This window comes from Oncorhynchus clarkii, chromosome 18 (genome assembly GCF_045791955.1).
Source record: "Oncorhynchus clarkii lewisi isolate Uvic-CL-2024 chromosome 18, UVic_Ocla_1.0, whole genome shotgun sequence".
NCBI lineage: Eukaryota > Metazoa > Chordata > Actinopteri > Salmoniformes > Salmonidae > Oncorhynchus > Oncorhynchus clarkii.
In genome coordinates this window covers 58,781,133-58,804,187 of record NC_092164.1, presented here as the reverse complement: position 1 = coordinate 58,804,187, position 23,055 = coordinate 58,781,133, and the positions used below count along the sequence as shown (strand labels likewise).

The following is a 23,055-nucleotide window of genomic DNA, read 5'->3' as shown; positions in this document are numbered from 1 at the left end:
GAAAAATGTTCCTAATTAAAAAAAAATATTTATGACATACTCACGTTCAATTGTGGAATCTGTGTAGTAAAATAATATGTCAAACGTAGACATTTCAATGGTTGTTTGCAATTTGAGGCCAAGATATAGTTTTACATCAGTCCAGAACACTTCACTATATAAACAATGACAGAATAAGTGATCAATAGATTCAGTTTCTAGTTCACAAAAACTGCATTCACAGGTAACATCAGGTATATATTTAGAAATCAAGCTATTACACGGATAGAATCTATGGATAATCTGAAAGGAGATCTCCTTTACTTTATTGGTCACCATACATTTGTGTGGAGTGAGCCAAGCACGGCGCCAGTTTACATCAAACGATGAAGCCCAACAAAATATCGCAGAGGGAATAGACTTCCTGTAGAAAATATCCCTTAATAAAAAATGGTTTAATTTCGTATCTAGTAGACCTATGCCATTCACCTGAATATCGCTTACAATTGGATATATTCCAAAATATGCATTATTCTGAAGTAACTTTTTTATCCCACTAGGTATAGCTTTAACAACAGTGTCAGAATCCTTGCTTGAAACCTCAAAGTTGTATCTTTCCACAAATTCTCTCCGCGTAAATAAGAGTCCCACTAATATTAACTAATTGCCTGACAAAGGACAACGTTTTTCGAGAAGCAGTTACGGTAAAATAACATCTTGTTTCTATGTAATATCGACCCATTGTTCCATATAAAACATTTATGAGGTGAAAAGTTGTGTTTATACAGCAAAGCCCAGCACATTGCCCACCACTGGCTCCAGGTCATCTACAAGACCCTGCTAGGTAAGCCCCCCCCTTATCTCAGCTCGCTGGTCACCATAGCAGCACTCACTTATAGTACGTGCTCCAGCAGGTATATCTCTCTGGTCACCCCCAAAACCAATTCTTCCTTTGGCCGCCTCTCCTTCCAGTTCTCTGCTGCCAATGACTGGAACGAACTACAAAAATCTCTGAAACTGGAAACACTTATCTCCCTCACTAGCTTTAAGCACCAGCTGTCAGAGCAGCTCACAGATTACTGCACTTGTACATAGCCCATCTATAATTTAGCCCAAACAACTACCTCTTCCCCTACTGTATTTATTTATTTATTTTGCTCCTTTGCTCCCCATTATTTCTATTTCTACTTCGCACATTCTTCCACTGCAAATCTACCATTCCAGTGTTTTACTTGCTATATTGTATTTACTTCGCCACCATGGCCTTCTTTTTGCCTTTACCTCCCTTATCTCACCTCATTTGCTCACATCGTATATAGACTTGTTTATACTGTATTATTGACTGTATGTTTGTTTTATTCCATGTGTAACTCTGTGTTGTTGTATGTGTCGAACTGCTTTGCTTTATCTTGGCCAGGTCGCAATTGTAAATGAGAACTTGTTCTCAAATTGCCTACCTGGTTAAATAAAGGTGAAAAAAAAGAACAATTAAAGCCTGCTTGTGAAAAGCCGCCAATTTCACAGGAAGTTTACCCACAATATATGGACATTGTAGTAAAAAATTAAGCCCTCCAAACTTCTGAAAAACAAAATGAGGTATAATACTCCAGAAACTATGAGGATTTTTTATGTACCTTTCAACCCAGTTGACCTTTGAAATCTGACTGAAGAGAGTGAAGTCTAAGACATTTAGACTGCCACCACAAACCCTGTTGGTGATAACATCTCTATTTATCTTATGTGGCTTGTTTTTCCACATGAAGTTGTACAATAACCGATCTAAGGTACAGCAAGTGGATTTGGGAATGTCAATATGTGAAAAAAGAGGATGCACGAGATAGCCCCTCAGCTTTTGATAAAAGCACCCTTCCTTGAATACTTAAATCCCTCCCTAACCATGAGGATATTTGTTGTTGTTGACAGATTCAGATACAGGGTTCAAATTAAGATCATTCACATCCTTAAGATTTTTGATGATTTTTACACCGATGTAGGTTACAGTATCTTTTACAGAGATGTTACAATCTGCTGGATTGACGGCACCTTTAGGAGGAAGCATGTTAGCTAGCTAGCTTTCTCGCTTGCAAGGTACAGCCGTGCTCTGAGTGACTGAGAAGTTTATCATTAGCCAGCAGCAAGTAACATTTAGGCAAAAACAATGGACATGGAAGTTCTCACCTTGCAGCAAGGTAATGTCAGCTTGCTACTAGGTAGCTAGCTTACATAAATAGCAGGGCCTATCAGTTTCAGACATTCTTGAGGTACGTATCTGTATCTTGTTGCCAATAGCTAGCTAGCTATGTGCCGAGTCATAATATGCAGTACTATCTATGTGTCAGTCTGTGGCATACACTTCACAAACACCTAGTACTCAGATAATTACTACAGGTCAACACCACAGACGGTAACTCGCTAACCCAGTGTGACTTCAGCCAAGGGCTGTTTTGTCTATTGATTGCTGCACACAGTATACAGTTAGATAAACCTGTCTACTGTAAGCTACCAACTTCATCCTTGTTCTTGTTGACAGGGTCTGACAAGCCCACAGAAGAGCATGGCAGACGTCAGCCTCGTGGAGAACTTCAGGATCTCAAGCAATGTAAGTTCTCTTCAGAGATGTATAATAATTCCATTTGTATGAAGCTCAATTTAGTAGAGCTCTCGGATGCTATTTCATTTCACTGCATTCAGACAGTTGTTGGCATTACTGTTAACCAATAAACCACCTAACTGTACAGTTATGTATAATATATACAGTGGGGCAAAAAAGTATTTAGTCAGCCACCAATTGTGCAAGTTCTCCCACTTAAAAAGATGAGGCCTGTAATTTCCATCATAGGTACACTTCAACTATGACAGACAAAATGAGAAAGAAAATCCAGAAAATCACATTGTAGGATTTTTAATGAATTAATTAGCAAATTATGGTGGAAAATAAGTATTTGGTCACCTACAAACAAGCAAGATTTCTGTCTCTCACAGACCTGTAACTTTTTCTTTAAGAGACTCCTCTGTCCTCCACTCGTTACCTGTATTAATGGCACCTGTTTGAACTTGTTATCAGTATAAAAGACACCTGTCCACAACCTCAAACAGTCACACTCCAAACTCCACTATGGCCAAGACCAAAGAGCTGTCAAAGGACACCAGAAACAAAATTGTAGACCTGCACCAGGCTGGGAAGACTGAATCTTCAATAGGTAAGCAGCTTGGTTTGAGGAAATCAACTGTGGGAGCAATTATTAGGAAATGGAAGCCATACAAGACCACTGATAATCTCCCTCAATCTGGGGCTCCACGCAAGATCTCACCCCGTGGGGTCAAAATGATCACAAGAACGGTGAGCAAAAATCCCAGACCTAGTGAATGACTTGCAGAGAGCTGGGACCAAAGTAACAAAGCCTACCATCAGTAACACACTACGCCGCCTGGGACTCAAATCCTGCAGTGCCAGACGTGTCCCCCTGCTTAAGCCAGTACATGTCCAGGCCCGTCTGAAGTTTGCTAGAGAGCATTTGGATGATTCAGAAGAAGATTGGGAGAATGTCATATGGTCAGATGAAACCAAAATATAACTTTTTGGTAAAAACTCAACTCGTTGTGTTTGGAGGACAAAGAATGCTGAGTTGCGTCCAAAGAACACCATACCTACTGTGAAGCATGGGGGTGGAAACATCATGCTTTGGGGCTGTTTTTCTGCAAAGGGACCAGGACGACTGATCCGTGTAAAGGAAAGAATGAATGGGGCCATGCATCGTGAGATTTTGAGTGAAAACCTCCTTCCATCAGCAAGGGCATTGAAGATGAAACGTGGCTGGGTCGTTCAGCATGACAATGATCCCAAACACACCGCCCGGGCAATGAAGGAGTGGCTTCGTAAGAACCATTTCAAGGTCCTGGAGTGGCCTAGCCAGTCTCCAGATCTCAAAAATCTTTGGAGAGAGTTGAAAGTCCGTGTTGCCCAGCAACAGCCCCAAAACATCACTGCTCTAGAGGAGATCTGCGTTTGACCTCTGTCATTGCCAACAAAGGGTATATAACAAAGTATTGAGATAAACTTTTGTTATTGACCAAATACTTATTTTCCACAATAATTTGCAAATAAATAAATTAAAAATCCTACAATGTGATTTTCTGGATTTTTTTTCTAATTTTGTCTGTCATAGTTGAAGTGTACCTATGATGAAAATTACAGGCCTCTCTCATCTTTTTAAGTGGGAGAACTTGCACAATTGGTGGCTGACTAAATACTTTTTTGCCCCACTGTAGTGTTACTCCCAGCTATCCACAAACAGTGTTTTAGCTACTGACCTAAAACAGATAGCTCTCCCTCATTATGGTAGTTACTTCCAATAGACTGTTCCTGTACATTTCTACATTAAATCATTGTTGGTTACCTGTAACTCTTAGCATTTTCATTTGTCACTGTAACCTAGCACTAGAGGACAGTGTGACATGCAATATGAGTGTTGAATCTGTGTCACAACATATCCTTTGAATGAACAGCTCAGGTTGAGAACACACAAGAGGAAGGCTATTACATTTCAGTCTTAGATTTAGCCAGGGTCTCCTGCAGACTTAAGACAATTTGCTAAAGTACCAAACATTAGGAGTCACATGCTTTATGTAACTACTGTCTTTCAGGTGTACATCATATTCACATTGAGCTGCCTTATCATATGTCTCTAGTCCTTCAAGGCTTGTTACATCATTGTCCTACATCACACTACAGAGAAGCCAAGTGTCAGAAAGATTGAGGTTGGTCATTCACCAGACAACAGTCCTCATGTCAAGGACAGCAATCAGGATAATGTATAGGGTAGCTGTCCTGCTGAGGCAGTATTTCAGCGTTTTGGACGGGAGAGTGAGCCATTGCTTAGAAAATGCAATCAGTCGCTGTTAGCCATGAGGGGCAGTCATTAGCCACTTGTTCGAATTCAATTTGTCAAGAGCGCTGCTTGAAGCAAAGAATGTCACAATGCCCTGTTTATAATGTTAGTCACTCTTCAGGAGCCGCACCAGCCACTTTCCTTTGCTTTGCTGTTTAAGCTCCAGCTGAATAGAACTTGGAACGGGACCAACCCCATTACCCTCCATACAGGGTGATGTTGATTCAACAAGACATTTCATTTCCTCTGTTCTGAGCCTGTTATTAACTTCCACAGTTAATTTTCTCCTGTCTGTGTGGGTCGGTGACTGCCGACTGCTGAAAGGTATAGATCCATTTTGTCTGTCAAGGTTTAGTCTATGTGAATGATGTCACATTGGACGTTGTCTGCCCCAAATGGTAACCTATTCAGTTTATAGTGCACTATATTTGCCCTATATTTGTCCAGGGCCCATAGGCCCTACTTGTATTTTAATGCTGTTGTTGGAGTGGATTATAAAAAATAAAAAAATCCTACACCATCCTTTCGTTTCCACATAAAGAAAACTACACCAAATCAACTGCTTGAAAAGGTGTTCTGTTCATCTTTGTCCTTGACTTTCGTTTAAGGGTAGAACAAGGCAGTGCTGAAAGAGATGCTTCAATGCTGTCCCTTCAAAAAGACTGTCTGTTTAGGAAAAATATCCATTCATTAGAGGAGTCTAGTCAGCCTAAACACAGAGACACACGCACATGACACAAACAACACTTAAGCTAGCATACTTCACAAACAAATACGTTTTTGCTTACATTTGTCTTGTACCTTTGAATGTGGACATAGAGCCTAGTCTACAATCCTAGTAGTGAAAAATGCTGTTGATGTCAGACGGCTTCTTCCAGGAAGTGATTTCAACATGTCACATTAAGATAAGAACATGCATTTATATGCAGCGTAATCAGTCGGGGAAAGAAAGCCAAGGGAAAAGGTAACCTGATTAAGGCAAATCTCTATAACGGCTTTCCTGACTCTCCAATAGTGATCAGCTGCTGGTGGACTAACTGCATTACATCCTGGTACTTTACTATATATTGAACAATGTAGGCTTCCTGCTTCTGAAACAGTCAAGGCTTCTTCCAAGCATGTTAGGTGGTTGATAGGCTTGCCTCTCTCTTTCCTCGGTGCTTAATGGAACGTTGAACACCATTTATCACCTATAAGGCTTAGAGACAATTTATGCTTGATCTGAAAATGTGGTGGGTGGTGCCATATGGTTGGTGTGATGCAGTTGCGGAGGCACGCAGAGGCCAAATCGAGCTCGCTACTGCATCGCCGAGCGCCTCCCAAATGTTGTAACAATGCGGAGGACTCCGTATAGCTCCACATTGACATGATTGGTTGACAGTAGGTGAGGGTGGGAGGTCCAGCATAAACACAAACTCACTTCCTTCACAACAGCTCTGCTCAGCGACGCGCAAGAAGTATACATGCCCTGACTTCTACAGAGGCCGTGTGTTGGTCGACATGTGGGCTTCAATGTGCTATGAAGGAGAGAGGGAAAACATGTCCATCTTTTAGTATCCACCCCTTTACACCCACATACACCTGTTCCAGGGAGTATGTATGACTTGGCATTGCTGCTTGGAGAAGAGGGTCAAACAAAGATGTGGGGTGGATTTGCATACATTAGGGAGTTCAAACCATACTATTCACATAGCTCAAACTGGTTTGGCTGTGGATCAAACCATTAATCTTCCCCCTGGTGTAGTAGCATCTGGCTATCTCTAGGGAAGAGGAGTGCTGCTGAGTTTGATTGACGGATGCTGCCATCCAATGAAGACTCAGATCGATGGGCGGGTCTAGATTAATTTATCCAGAACCTGCTGGGAGCAGCGGGCCAGAAGGTGGCCATTTTAGGATTAGTGTGACCTTACAAGGCTTTGCTAGCCTGGGTTTTAGTCTGTTTCTGCTCTCTTGACATTTGTCATGACAATGAGTGAGATAGCTACAGCCATTTCACATGTCTAGGAACGGAAGTGGCAATACTGAATGTTATCTGCAAATTCTGTCTTTCTCCATATGCTTGTTTTTTTTCAAAACTGACCTCAGATCAGTGTTTAGGGGCATCTTCATCCTACTTCTTCACACAGTGGGGCTGGCTTTCAGATCTAGACTATTGTAGGCTTCTGCATCCCAAATGGGCCCTGTTTAAAAGTAGTGCACTGCAAAGGGAATAGAGTGCTGTTTGGCATGTAGGCATATTCCTTTAAAGGAGGTCAGTTCTTTTTCGCTGACAGATAAGTGTTATTGTTGCAGGTGTCTCTCCCTCAGAAACGTTTATGCCTCTTGCCTTTTCTGGGGCTCTTTATGTGTATGACCTACTCAACTCACTTCTCAGATGAAGCAGCTGAGCCAATATAGTAGAATTCCTTTGATATTCTTCTTTAAAAAAAAAACTCAAAACCTTTTCTTCCCTACTATATTTTAAGAGATGCTTTTGTGGGCACTCAAATAATTCACTGACATTTAATCTAGGCTCCACAGTACCATGAAGCGACGGGCATTGCCATTGATTACAATTCACTTATTTCAAGCTCATTGTATATGCATCCAAATAATCTCTCCTTCCTCCTGAAATGAACACTTGTTCACTAAAACCATTGGATTGGTGATGTCATCTGCAAGAGGTAGTTTCCATATAGCTTTCAAATCCATAAGAGGAAGTGAACAAGTGCATACTTCAGGAGAAAGGAGAGATTATTCGAATGCACCCAGTTCCATGTTCGCTAGTTCTCTTATCCACCACTAGGTGTCCCTCTGACATCATGTGTACTGCAAAGCTCAACGTCTTGCTGTTCAGTAGTTACCACAGCCACAAAGTCATAAACCTCTGCCTATTTCTTCCCTTTATCTTCTTAAAATGTGATTTGAAACCTAACCTTCACCCAGCCTTAACCACAATGCTAACCTTATGCCAACCCTAACCTTTAAATTAAGTTAAATATAATTTTTATGATATTGCCATTTTTGACTTTGGGGCTGTGGAAACAGAACATCTGAACCATTTACATCAAACTGACTAGAATAAAACCTTAATAATTATTATGAAATGAGTAAATTATTGTTGTTGAAAAAGCCATTTATCTAGGTCTTTTGACATTCAATCGAATAGAAAGTCGAGGTACAATATGCTAATAGCGTTGTATTGAGTTTATTTATCATAGTCCTCCTTGCAAGTGCTCAAAGGAATCAAGTTGATGTTGTTATTGTGGGTTTTGCTTGTGATGGATAGGTCAGCGGGATAATCTTAGCCTCTGTTGTCAGAACACCGCTCACAACATGGCCTCTGATTCTCTTTGATATCCCGTTAGATGACACTAGTTAACCCATTGCTCAGGAACATATGAGGACATATAGTATGATGACCAATTAAGCTAGGGATGAATGAATATTCAGAATTGCTCTCATTGTGACAATGACATTGTTTTAATAATTGTTGCTTGAGTAGAATGTGAATTGATTGAGAAAATAATCGAATGCACACACACACGCAAACAAACACTCCTCTCCCACTTAGTCACCTGGTATTGCTGCTTCTGACACTCACCAAAAAAGGAACCCCTTTGTCTGCTGCTTGATTTGCTCTCTGCATTCAATAACCACTTCATCTTTTGAACAGCCTTTGATAAGGCTCATTAAGCAGCCTACTTTTCGATGCAAATGGCTTTTTAATTTCCCTTTCTGCCCATATTGAGGAGGAACTGCACGATGATGAGACTTTTTTAATTTGGACAAAGGAGTTCTCATTGTTTGGTTTTAACCCATCACAGTAAATGTGATCAAAGCTTGATGGTTATGAGTGTTCTAAGAGCCTCTGCTCTACAGGGTTCAGGGGGAAGGTTTGGGTTGTGTTTGTGTCTCTGAAGCAGAGTGGAGGCTCTTAATGAGTCATTCAGTTAGGTTGACTTAGTTGTCTTCTATACCTTTTTAAAGAGAGAGGGAGAAAGAGAGGGAGGAAAAAAAGAGAGTTGAGAGAAGGGCTCTATCGACCTGGAGTTTTCTGAGAGACGCAGCTCACTTCCTGTCAATTTGGATGTCTGTCTTTTTCTTGTTGTTTTTTTTCTCTCTCTTTATCAGCGAGCGATGACTCATTCAACCTCTATCCCTCCCTCCCTCCCTCCATAATTTTCCACCCACCCACACGCCTCCCTCCCTCCCTCCTTAATTTCCCACCCACCCACACGCCTCCCTCCTACCCTCCATAATTTCTCCAACCACCCCCCCACTAGGGATGCTGAGCTCCTACGCTCGGCTCACCCACACACTCTCTGTAGGCTCCTGCTGTGTTTTCTCTACCCAGCCTAAAATGTGGCAGAGCTGCACAGCATGCATTCACACGGGTGGTACGTACTCTTCCCTCTCGTAAGTGTCTCACTTTTACTTGAAAAATATGGTTTTGAGGCTATTTTCTCTAGGCAGAAAATATACCTTATATCTCTGGTGTGGATGTGATATAGGCCTAGCTGTCAGTCCCTATATCTCTGGTGTGGATGTGATATAGGCCTAGCTGTCAGTCCCTATATCTCTGGTGTGGATGTGATATAGGCCTAGCTGTCAGTCCCTATATCTCTGGTGTGGATGTGATATAGACCTAGCTGTCAGACCTTATATCTCTGGTGTGGATGTGATATAGGCCTAGCTGTCAGTCCCTATATCTCTGGTGTGGATGTGATATAGGCCTAGCTGTCAGTCCCTATATCTCTGGTGTGGATGTGATATAGACCTAGCTGTCAGACCTTATATCTCTGGTGTGGATGTGATATAGGCCTAGCTGTCAGTCCCTATATCTCTGGTGTGGATGTGATATAGGCCTAGCTGTCAGTCCCTATATCTCTGGTGTGGATGTGATATAGACCTAGCTGTCAGACCTTATATCTCTGGTGTGGATGTGATATAGGCCTAGCTGTCAGTCCCTATATCTCTGGTGTGGATGTGATATAGGCCTAGCTGTCAGTCCCTATATCTCTGGTGTGAATGTGATATAGGCCTAACTGTCAGTCCCTATATCTCTGGTGTGGATATGATATAGGCCTAGCTGTCAGACCCTATATCTCTGGTGTGGATATGATATAGGCCTAGCTGTCAGACCCTATATCCCTATATAAACAGGATGCGCTCTTAGGCCTACAGCTCGATGGCGGTTTTACAAGGCTGCTATACAAAGCCTACTAATGATAACGACATGACTTATTATTATAATGATCGTAATAATAACAATAAGGAGATCATGGTAAAGAAGGCTATATGAGCAACAGCTGCGTGTATATTATGTGTGACCTACAGGTGCTGTTAGTTTACAATACAATTTTTCTGCCTGTTTGGAACAGTGTAAACACAAAATAAATAAGTAATACCAATCTGTTCTAATGATACAAATATTAAAAACAGCCAAATCTGTTAAATTGCTTTATCCGACATTTTGCCGTTGCATGAGGCTTGGTGCTCATGGAATCAGTAGGCTATTAATCAAACACTCAAACAGGCAACAGAAGCAATATCTGTCTTATTTCTGTAGATATATGTGAATGATTTATAAAGCCAGGGACATTTAACAGTTAGGCTATTGATTATAGACCTAAGTTGGGGTTTGCTCTCTTCTCAATTTCCGTAGACAATTAGGCTAAGCCCTTAATCGCCCGGGACTAGTATTACTATAGAACTGTCACGGGTGTCGTTGGAAGCAGACCAAAGTGCAGCGTGGTGAGCGTACATTTTCCTTTTATTTAAAATGTCGCCAACAAAACAACAAACAAATAAACAACCGTGAAGCTTACAGGGCTTAGTGCCACTAACAAAAGGCAACTACCCACACAGAAAGGAGGGAAAAAGGCTACCTAAGTATGATTCCCAATCAGAGACAACGATAGACAGCTGTCCCTGATTGAGAACCATACCCGGCCAAAACATAGAAATAAAGAAACCTAGAAAATGAAAAAATAGAATGCCCACCCCACATCACATCACACCCTGACCTAACCAAATAGAGAAATAAAACTGCTCTCTAAGGTCAGGGCGTGACAATTCCCCCCTTCCAAAGGTGCGGACTCCGGCCGCAAAACCTGAACCTATAGGGGAGAGTCCGGGTGGGCATCTATCAGCGGTGGCGGCTCTGGTGCGGGACGTAGACCCCGCTCCAACTCTGGCTCACCCCACTTTGGTGGCGCCTCTGCTATGGGGACCCTCGCCGCTGACCCCAGACTGGGGACCCTCTATGCGGGCCCCGGACTGGGACCCTCGCTGTGGGCCTTGGACTGGGGACCCACTCAGCGAGCCTTGGACTGGGGACCCTCGCTGCGGGCCTCGGACTGGGCACCCTCGCTGCGGGCCCCAGACTGGGCACCCTCGCTGCGGGCCCCGGACTGGGCACCCTCGCTGCGGGCCCCGGACTGGGCACCATCGCTGCGGGTCCCGGACTGGGCACCCTCGCTGCGGTCCCCGGACTGGGCACCCTTGCTGGGGGCTCCGGACTGGAGGCCGTTGTTGGAGGCTTCGTGACATGGATCATCACTGGAGGCTTCATGCCATGGATCATCACTGGAGGCTTCGTGCCATGGATCATCACTGGAGGCTTCTGGCCATGGATCATCACTGGAGGCTTCTTGCCATGGATCATCACTGGAGGCTTCTTGCCATGGATCGTCACTGGAGGCTTCGTGCCATGGATCATCACTGGAGGCTTCGTGCCATGGATCATCACTGGAAGCTTCTTGCCATGGATCATCACTGGAGGCTTCTTGCCATGGATCATCACTGGAGGCTTCTTGCCATGTATCATCACTGGAGGCTTCTTGCCATGGATCATCACTGGAGGCTTCGTTCTGGGTGCAGGTACAGGACTCACCAGGCTGGGGAGACACACAGGAGTCCTGGTCCTTGAAGCAGGCATAGGACTCACCGGGCTGGAGAGACACACAGGAGGCCTGGTGCGTGGGGCGGGCATCGGATTCACTGGGCCGTGAAGGCACACTGGCGGTCTCGAGCGCAGTGCTGGCATAACCCGTTCTGGCTGGATGCCCACTTCCACCCGGCAAATGCGGGAAGCTGGCACAGAGCACACTGGCCTGTGAATGCTCACTCGAGACACCGTGCGCATCACCCCATAACACGGAGCCTGACCAGTCACATGCTCCCCACGGTAAGCATGGGGAGTTGGTTCAGGTCTAAACTCTGACTCTGCCACTCTCCCCGTGTGCCTCCCCAACATTTTTTTTGGAGCTGCCTCTCGGGCTTCTGTGACCAGGTCTTGCCCCCTGCTATTCTTTCCTCCCCGGTCCAGCTCGTACTCCAGGTTGGCGCACGCTGCTTGGTCTTTTGGTGGTGGGTAGTTCTGTCACGGGTGTCGTTGGAAGCAGACCAAAGTGCAGCGTGGTGAGCTTACATTTTCCTTTTATTTAAAATGTCGCCAACAAAACAACAAATAAGAAACAACCGTGAACTTACAGGGATATAGTGCCACTAACAAAAGTCAACTACCCACACAAAAAGGAGGGACAAAGGGCTACCTAAGTATGATTTCCAATTAGAGACAACGATAGACAGCTGTCCCTGATTGAGAACCATACCCGGCCAAAACATAGAAATAAAGAAACCTAGAAAACAAAAAATTGAATGCCCACCCCACAGCACACCCTGACCTAACCAAATTGAGAAATAAAACGTCTCTCTAAGGTCAGGGCGTGACAAGAACGTTGGCTATGTCATTATTACCCCAGAATGTCTGTTATTCCATGGGGACGATTCGGAAGGGATTTGTTTTTTTTCCAAACTGCCCCCTGTAATTCTTAATTTTCCCCCAATAAATTTACAGTTATGACAGAAGCCTGGAGGTTTTTATTCTATGCGTGAAGATATTTCAAGTCCAGGCGATAGGGCCACACTGATAACTCCAGCTTGGTTCCCAAGTTTCTTAAACAAACCAAACCATCTTTGGTATCGTGTTGCCATATTATTTGAATTGAGGAAGTGTGATCATAATCATTAGGATATTTTAGTGATCCACAGTAGACATCCTAAATGCCCCCCAGCCTTCAGATGTGCACTTGAGATGCGTTTTAAGGCTATGGATGCATAAATTTACTTATAATTTACAACCATTTAGGTCAGTTGCTGCTTTGCGATCTATTTACAGCAAGGGTTACGTTAAATAGGCGCAATATCTTTTACTGATACATTTGGCAATATTAAATTCATACACACAAAACATTAAAGTTGGTAGATGTAGGCCCTTCATATAAAGTTATGGGCAGCATTCATTCAATTTATTGAATCAGTTATTGTTTTCTTGATCAAACCGTTAGCAACACATGTCAAACAGACATTTCTCTCAAAACACAGGGATGTCGATTCACACGGGACTAGTATTATCAGAGGAACTTCGAGTTCACAAAAAAACATTATTCTGGCTAGAATTATTACTCTCCTGCCATGTACAAATTACTGACATGGCAGATTCGGACGGCACTAAAATTACAATTACAGATGTGGTGTTTTGTGCTTGTGCACATAATGACATTACCCGACCAACCCCAGTAATACTAATCCAATCCCAATAGGGCTTTAGGTAAGGGCTGTTTCCTCATCTCTCCTGCTGGTGCCTCCGCAGCTTTAAAACTAATCCAATCCCAATAGGGCTTTAGGTAAGGGCTGTTTCCTCTTCTCTCCTGCTGGTGCCTCCGCAGCTTTAAAACTAATCCAATCCCAATAGGGCTTTAGGTAAGGGCTGTTTCCTCTTCTCTCCTGCTGGTGCCTCCGCAGCTTTAAAACTAATCCAATTCCAATAGGGCTTTAGGTAAGGGCTGTTTCCTCTTCTCTCCTGCTGGTGCCTCCGCAGCTTTAAAACGAATCCAATTCCAATAGGGCTTTAGGTAAGGGCTGTTTCCTCTTCTCTCCTGCTGGTGCCTCCGCAGCTTTAAAACTAATCCAATTCCAATAGGGCTTTAGGTAAGGGCTGTTTCCTCATCTCTCCTGCTGGTGCCTCCGCAGCTTTAAAACTAATCCAATCCCAATAGGGCTTTAGGTAAGGGCTGTTTCCTCTTCTCTCCTGCTGGTGCCTCCGCAGCTTTAAAACTAATCCAATTCCAATAGGGCTTTAGGTAAGGGCTGTTTCCTCATTTCTCCTGCTGGTGCCTCCGCAGCTTTAAAACTAATCCAATTCCAATAGGGCTTTAGGTAAGGGCTGTTTCCTCATTTCTCCTGCTGGTGCCTCCGCAGCTTTAAAACTAATCCAATTCCAATAGGGCTTTAGGTAAGGGCTGTTTCCTCATCTCTCCTGCTGGTGCCTCCGCAGCTTTAAAACTAATCCAATCCCAATAGGGCTTTAGGTAAGGGCTGTTTCCTCTTCTCTCCTGCTGGTGCCTCCACAGCTTTAAAACTAATCCAATCCCAATAGGGCTTTAGGTAAGGGCTGTTTCCTCATTTCTCCTGCTGGTGCCTCCGCAGCTTTAAAACTAATCCAATCCCAATAGGGCTTTAGGTAAGGGCTGTTTCCTCATCTCTCCTGCTGGTGCCTCCGCAGCTTTAAAACTAATCCAATCCCAATAGGGCTTTAGGTAAGGGCTGTTTCCTCTTCTCTCCTGCTGGTGCCTCCACAGCTTTAAAACTAATCCAATCCCAATAGGGCTTTAGGTAAGGGCTGTTTCCTCATCTCTCCTGCTGGTGTCTCTGCAGCTTTATTCTCCATCCCAATATGCTGCTTCATTTAGCACCAAAGAAATGTATAAAAGTGACTGCTTGACTAAAGAAATCTTGGTCGACCAAACAATCGACCAGTTGACTACACCAAGCAGTTTAGTCTTCTCAACTTACTCAATTTCTACATTATTCATTGCAATATTTTGTTGAGATCCAGGGTTTAGTGAATGATTTTCCCCAAATACAATGCTTTTTGTTTTTGAAATATTTAGGACTAACTTATTTCTCACCACACATTCTGGAACTGACTGCAGTTTGTTAAGTGTAGCAGTGATTTCACTTGCTGTGGTAGCTGACATGTAGAGTGTTGAGCCAGTGGCAGGTCATTAGTAAAGATTGAAAAAAGTAAAGGGTCTAGACACCTGCCCTGAGGAATGCTTAACTCTACCTGGTGTCATGACGTTGCCCTCTTTGGGTACAGCAAGCCCATCCCCCTCTCCCTGCCTCCTTCAACTAGGCTGCTGTGGTCAGAGAGAGGTCGTAAGTTCCTGAGAAGACCCTGCCTCATGGCCACACAGTATAGAGAGAGAGTGAAGTTTCATAGAGAACAAAGGAATTTCTTCCACCTCAGAGAACTGGAGGTCCGAACAAGGTATAAAAGATCGGTGAAGAATCCAGCTACGAACTGGTCCGTTTGTTACATTTTGGGAAAGCTCATGGGAGACGGTGTGGCCACATTGCCATAAGGCTGTTTATATAAAAGCCTCAGATATGAGGTTTACATCTAATTGTTGTATAAGATGAATGAGTGAGTATGATACTGTTTGTAAAATTGTGTGATGTGAGTGTTTGGGACTGTTTAATGAAGGAAATCCCAATTCCCTTTTGAGTTTAACTAAATCAGAGGACCGCCCCTGAGCCCAGTTAGGGTCAGGCATCCTGGGACAGCCCCTTTTCTGCAATTACAAATAAAACCCAACTTTGAGAAATTCTCAACCTGACCATGTTTCTCTCAATCACGGGAGTACAAAGGTTGTAAACCATTGCTGAATCTTTTAACCATACCACGTGGTTAAACTCTTAGACTATCGATACCGACAGAATAAGAACAAGTCTTTGATATTAATTACTAGCCTGCAGCTAGGAATTTGGTATCATTGAACGCGAAGAACGACAACCGCTGGAACATCTATCTATAACGAAGTGAATGAATGTCACTCTGAACTATCCCCTCTAACCAAGACAGAGAGACGGACAAAACTCTCCAACAGAAACAAACTTTTCAACAAAGATCCCCGACGACACACTGAGCGTAAATACATATATTGATTGCAATTGTTCCCGAATGAGTGAGTGTTCATGTGCAAAGGATTAGCATTTCAATTGTTATAATTATCAACTTTGTAGTGTCTCATCTCAGTTGACCCCCACTTCCCCTTTTGTCTAACAAGCCGCGATGCCGGTTTAGCCCACTAGGGCACATTCCCTTATCATTTCTTGTAACCATATTTACCCTGTTGTTTTGTTTATGCATTTCTGTGAATTACTTAGTTAGTAATAAATAAATGATTTAAGACAATTGATGTATGGATGACTCATAGTGAAGACTGGGTTCGTGTAGATAACCAACAATTTAGGATGTTTGGAATGAGACTAACGTGAGGTAAAGTAAATAATTAATTAATCAGAAGACTATTGATCAGATATGAAAATATCTGAAAGGTTATATTAGGAAATTATAACCTTGTAATCTGAATATTTTCCTTGTTGCCCCGACTTCCTAGTTAATTACGGTTACATGATTAATCAGTCTAATCGCGTAATACTAATTACAGAGAATCTTTGATAAAACTAAGACTTCAATTGCAGAGGCTTCCATTAAAGGACAACCTCTGTGTTCTGTTAGACAGGTAACTCTCCATCCACAATATAGCAGGGATGTAAAGCCATAACACACAAGTTTCAGCATATTATGATCTAGAATGTCAAAACCTGCACGGAAGTCTAACAAAACAGCCCCAACTTTTTATGATCAATTTCTCTCAGCCAATCATCAGTCATTTGTGTAAGTGCCGTACATGTTGAATGCCCTTCGATATGAACATGTTGACTATCTGTTGTTAATTAATTTACTGTGAATCAAATCAAATCAAGCTTTATTTATATAGCATGTTTCAGACATGAATGTAACATAATGCGCTTCACAGGAAAAAAACATTTAAAAAACTATGAAAATAAAAACTACACAACAAACATGAGGATATTCTCTGGCAGGCCATTCCAGAGACTGGGGGCATAGTAACTAAAGGCTGCTTCTCCATGCATCTTGGTCCTAGGTTTTGGGATAGTTAAAAAGCCAGTGTCAGAGGACCTGAGGGACCTACTTGGTACATATCTCAAAAGCATGTCTGATATGTTTTGGGGTGCACAATCATGGGTTGATTTAAAATCCAATAGAATAATCTTAAAATGTATTCTAAATGTCACAGGCAGCCAGTGCAGAGACTTTAAAACCGGTGTAATGTGTGCTTTCCGTCTGGTCTTGGTCAATACCAGTGCTGCAGCAATCTGTTTGTTTTGCAGTTGACCAATGGCTTTCTTGGGTAGACCAGACAAGAGAGCATTGTAGTAGTCAAACCAGCTTGTAATAAAAGCATGGATGAGTCTGTATCAGCCTGAGATAGAAACAGCTGCACTTGGCAATGTTCCTCAGGTGGTAAAAAACTATTTTTGTCTCATCCCTAATGTGTGATTCAAAATTGAGTTCAGAATCTAAAATGACACCTAGGTTTTTACCTGGTGTTTTACTTTTATTGCCCATGATTTAAAATGTGCAGCCAGATTCTCTGTGCTTTGGCGCCAATAATAAATAGCATTGTATCTGATCAAACACAGTTTTATCTTAATAGTTAACTAAGGGTTGGTAACAGGCTGATTGGTCAGCTGTTTGAGCCAGTAAACAGGGCTTTACTATTCTTGGGTAATGCAATGACTTTTGCTTCTCTCCAGGCCTGAGGGAACACACTTTCCTGTAGGCTTAGATTGAAGAGATGGCCAATGGGAGTGACAATATCGTCCATTTGTTGCTGGCATGTCATGTCTAAATTTACTAATCTTACAAATAAAAAAATCATTGAAGTAGTTGGCAATATCAGTGGGTTTTGTGACGAATGAGCCATCTGATTCAATGAATGATGGAGTCAAGTTTGTCTTTTTGCCCAAAGTTTAATGTAAGGTGCTCCAAAGCTTTCTTTATATCATTTATCTGTTTCACAGTACTGTTTCTTCTTTTTGTTTAGTTTAGTCACATGATTTCTCAATTTACAGTACGTTTGCCAATCAGCTGTGCAGCCAGACATATTTACCATTCCTTTGCCTCATCCCTCTTACCCATACAAATGTTCAATTCCTTATTAATTCACTGGGATTTAACAGTTTTTACAGTCATTTTCTGTACAGTTATTTTCTGTTTCCTATGCACTAGCTTAGGCCGTCTTTGGAACTTTGGTTTTCCTAGATATGGCTATTGTTTTATGATCACTAAATCCGATGGATTTGGATACTTCTTTACAGCAGCATTAGTAAAGATGTGATCAATACATGTGGATGGTTTCATTCCTGTACTGTTTGTAAACACCTTGGTAGGTTGACTGATAATCTGATCCAGGTTGCAGGCACTGGTTACAGTTTGAAGCTTTTTCATGAGTGGGCATCTTGATGAAAGCCGGTCAATATTTAGGTCACCCAGAAAATATAGCTTTCTGTTGATATCACATACATTATCAAGCATTTCATACACATCCAGATACTGACTGTTTGCATTTGGTGGTCTATAGCAACTTCCTACAGGACTGTTTGCATTTGGTGGTCTATAGTAACTTCCTACAAGAATGGGTTTTAGGTGTATCCATATTACTTCAACAGAATTTGACTTGAGATCCTCTCTAAGCTTTACAGGAATATGACTGAATATAAACTGCAACGCCACCCCCATTGGCATTTCTGCCTTTCCTATAGATGTTATCACCATGTACTTCTACTACTGTATCATCAAAGGTATTATCTAAGTGAGTTTCAGAGATTGTCAGGATATGAATGTTATCTGTTACAAGCAGGTTTTTGATTTCATGGACCCTGTTCATGTAGGCTATATTTAGCACTTTTGGGATTCTTTATTTTTTTATTGCTTTACTGGGAGGCTTATCAGAGGGTGATATTTATGTTTAAGCTGATAGTGCAGGGTGAGCTGCACACACTTGGCTTCCTAAAACCGCTTAATTGCTAATAGTATAACTGATTCATAGCCAGTAGAAAAGGTTCATAGCCAATCTCAGGCTAGGTCTGTAGCTCTGTTTGGCATATCCCATAATAAAAATGTTTTATTTGAATGAGTTAGCTGGCTGGTTGTAAAGTGGCAAATTTAAAGTATCTTAACTTTTTCTGTTTATCTAGCTAAGTTAGTTTGCTACATATACAGTGGGTAGAACAAGTATTTGATACACTGCCGATTTTGCAGGTTTTCCTACTTACAAAACATGTAGAGGTCTGTAATTTTTTATCATAGGTACACTTCAACTGTGAGAGACGGAATCTAAAACAAAAATTCAGAAAATAACATTGTGTGAATTTTAAGTAATTAATTTGCATTTATTGCATGACATAAGTATTTGATCACCTACCAACCAGTAAGAATTCCGGCTCTCACAGACCTGTTCATTTTTCTTTAAGGATCCCTCCTGTTCTCCACTCATTACCTGTATTACATGCACCTGTTTGAACTTGTTACCTGTATAAAAGACACCTGTCCACACACTCAATCAAACAGACTCCAACCTCTCCACAATGGCCAAGACCAGAGAGCTATGTAAGGACATCAGGGATAAAATTGTAGACCTGCACAAGGCTGGGATGGGCTACAGGACAATAGGCAAGCAGCTTGGTGAGAAGGCAACAACTGTTGGCGAAATTATTAGAAAATGGAAGAAGTTCAAGATGACGGTCAATCACCCTCGGTCTGGGGCTCCATGCAAGATCTCACCTCGTGGTGCATCTATGATCATGAGGAAGGTGAGGGATCAGCCCAGAACTACATGGCAGGACCTGGTCAATGACCTGAAGAGAGCTATATTATATTTAATCCATTTTAGAATAAAGCTGTAACGTAACAAAAATAGTAAATGGTCAAGGGGTCTGAATACTTTCCGAATGCACTGTATATATACAGTGCCTTGCGAAAGTATTCGGCCCTCTTGAACTTTGCAACCTTTTGCCACATTTCAGGCTTCAAACATAAAGATATAAAACTGTATTTTTTTGTGAAGAATCAACAACAAGTGGGACACAATCATGAAGTGGAACGACATTTATTGGATATTTCAAACTTTTTTAACAAATCAAAAACTGAAAAATTGGGCGTGCAAAATTATTCAGCCCCCTTAAGTTAATACTTTGTAGCGCCACCTTTTGCTGCGATTACAGCTGTAAGTCGCTTGGGGTATGTCTCTATCAGTTTTGCACATCGAGAGACTGACATTTTTTCCCATTCCTCCTTGCAAAACAGCTCAAGCTCAGTGAGGTTGGATGGAGAGCATTTGTGAACAGCAGTTTTCAGTTCTTTCCACAGATTCTCGATTGGATTCAGGTCTGGACTTTGACTTGGCCATTCTAACACCTGGATATGTTTATTTTTGAACCATTCCATTGTAGATTTTGCTTTATGTTTTGGATCATTGTCTTGTTGGAAGACAAATCTCCGTCCCAGTCTCAGGTCTTTTGCAGACTTCTTCCAGAATGGTCCTGTATTTGGCTCCATCCATCTTCCCATCAATTTTAACCATCTTCCCTGTCCCTGCTGAAGAAAAGCAGGCCCAAACCATGATGCTGCCACCACCATGTTTGACAGTGGGGATGGTGTGTTCAGGGTTATGGGCTGTGTTGCTTTTACGCCAAACATAACGTTTTGCATTGTTGCCAAAAAGTTCAATTTTGGTTTCATCTGACCAGAGCACCTTCTTCCACATGTTTGGTGTGTCTCCCAGGTGGCTTGTGGCAAACTTTAAACGACACTTTTTATGGATATCTTTAAGAAATGGCTTTCTTCTTGCCACTCTTCCATAAAGGCCAGATTTGTGCAATATACGACTGATTGTTGTCCTATGGACAGAGTCTCCCACCTCAGCTGTAGATCTCTGCAGTTCATCCAGAGTGATCATGGGCCTCTTGGCTGCATCTCTGATCAGTCTTCTCCTTGTATGAGCTGAAAGTTTAGAGGGACGGCCAGGTCTTGGTAGATTTGCAGTGGTCTGATACTCCTTCCATTTCAATATTATCGCTTGCACAGTGCTCCTTGGGATGTTTAAAGCTTGGGAAATATTTTTGTATCCAAATCCGGCTTTAAACTTCTTCACAACAGTATCTCGGACCTGCCTGGTGTGTTCCTTGTTCTTCATGATGCTCTCTGCGCTTTTAACGGACCTCTGAGACTATCACAGTGCAGGTGCATTTATACGGAGACTTGATTACACACAGGTGGATTGTATTTATCATCATTAGTCATTTAGGTCAACATTGGATCATTCTGAGATCCTCACTGAACTTCTGTAGAGAGTTTGCTGCACTGAAAGTAAAGGGGCTGAATAATTTTGCACGCCCAATTTTTCCGTTTTTGATTTGTTAAAAAAGTTTGAAATATCCAATAAATGTCGTTCCACTTCATGATTGTGTCCCACTTGTTGTTGATTCTTCACAAAAAAATACAGTTTTATATCTTTATGTTTGAAGCCTGAAATGTGGCAAAAGGTCGCAAAGTTCAAGGGGGCCGAATACTTTCGCAAGGCACTGTACATGACTTGTTGCCTCAGCGATGTCCACACTGACTAGTTACATGACTTGTTGCCTCAGCGATGTCCACACTGACTAGTTACATGAGTTGTTGCCTCAGCGATGTCCACACTGACTAGTTACATGACTTGGGGCCTCAGCTGGGTCTACACTGACTAGTTACATGACTTGGGGCCTCAGCTGGGACTACACTGACTAGTTCCACGACTTGGTCTCAGCGGGGTCTACACTGACTAGTTACATGACTTGGGGCCTCAGTGGGGTCTACACTGACTGGTTCCACAATTTGGGGCCTCCGCGGGGTTTACACTAACTCGTTACAGCGACTTGGGCCTCCCCGCCTACACCTCCCTCTCCCTGGTTCCCAAACTCGTTATGGGGGACTCCTCTCCCCCCTTGACGGAGCTGTATCTACTCTAGCGTCACTCTGGCGTCTTCTCCTGCTCACATGCCAATGACTTCCAGATTGATGGATTATCCACTCGCGGAGGAAGGGTGTGAAATCTCATTAGATTTAGCCGAGTGTCGCAACAACAACAACCTTTCAGATTAGAAAATGAGACTTTCAGCCAAGGGGAAAGCAATTACCCATCATCCTTGGGGCTTCTTCGCTGCTGTTGTTCCCCTTGCTTGTTTACCGATAAAGTAGTGCTCCCTGATTTTAATTACATTTATTATGCATCTAAGCATGTGTGGAATACAATTCTGTGACTTTTTTCCTCTACTTTTTAAACGAAGAAGTTAGTTGACAGAAGACAGTGGAAGCTCTCTGAATAAAAGCTGAAGAAACTAAAAGAATTAAGATTAGCCACTAAAATAATCAAATCAAATGAAATCCCGCACAGCTCTGAGCTGCTGGCATTTGGATTTCAGTTCGGTTTCCACGATAAAACATCTTTGATTTGTTTTCTGGCAGGTGGTTCACTCCACACACCAAAGCTGCGCTGCACAAAATGACTTTCTCTTCTAAGAAGTTCTTGGTATGAGCTTTGTATTCTTGTATTGTAACAATGCTTTTATTGTGTGTTTATGACAGAAACTCCCAACTGAGCTGAACCTACAGGAGCTGGAGGAGTACAGAAACAAGCTGAAGAGACAACAAGCAGCGGTGAGTGCAGGAGATGAGATGAGCAGCATAGGGACAGTCACTCACATACTTGGATTATGGTGATAATAGCTATGCCATTTTACTGTATCAGTGCACTTTGAAGGCAAACACAACATCTTCTGTGTTCAAAACAAGCAATTCAATAGTTACATACAGTATGTTTCTATGTAACACCTGAATAGGACTAACAAACCTACATTTATAATCACCAATTTAATATTTAATATCATTTCTGTGAAGCCTAAGTTTATTGCTTCAGCCTTGGCATGGTAATGTACGTACAGTCGACTTCTGTTAATTGCATATCGGAGAAGTGCAAACTCCTCTTAAGTGCATTGCCTTTCACCAATCCCAAGTGGATGTTGGCATGTTATATTCAGAAAGACGGCTTTAAAACTCTAGTTAGTGTATTGTATCCAGTAGTGTATCTGCTGCAGGCCCAGTGAGTTATTATACTAAACCAAAATATAAACTTAACATGCAACAATTTCAAAGATTTTACTTAGTTACAGTTCATATAAGGAAATCAGGAAATTGAAATATATTCATTAGGCCCTAATCTATGGATTTCAC

General features: G+C 42.2%; 1 pseudogene; it reads left to right on the top strand.

The window, feature by feature from the left end:
* The first annotated feature begins 2,512 nt into the window (after positions 1-2,512).
* Positions 2,513-23,055, top strand: part of LOC139372382 (syndetin-like) — a 284,096-nt pseudogene continuing 263,553 nt past the window's right edge.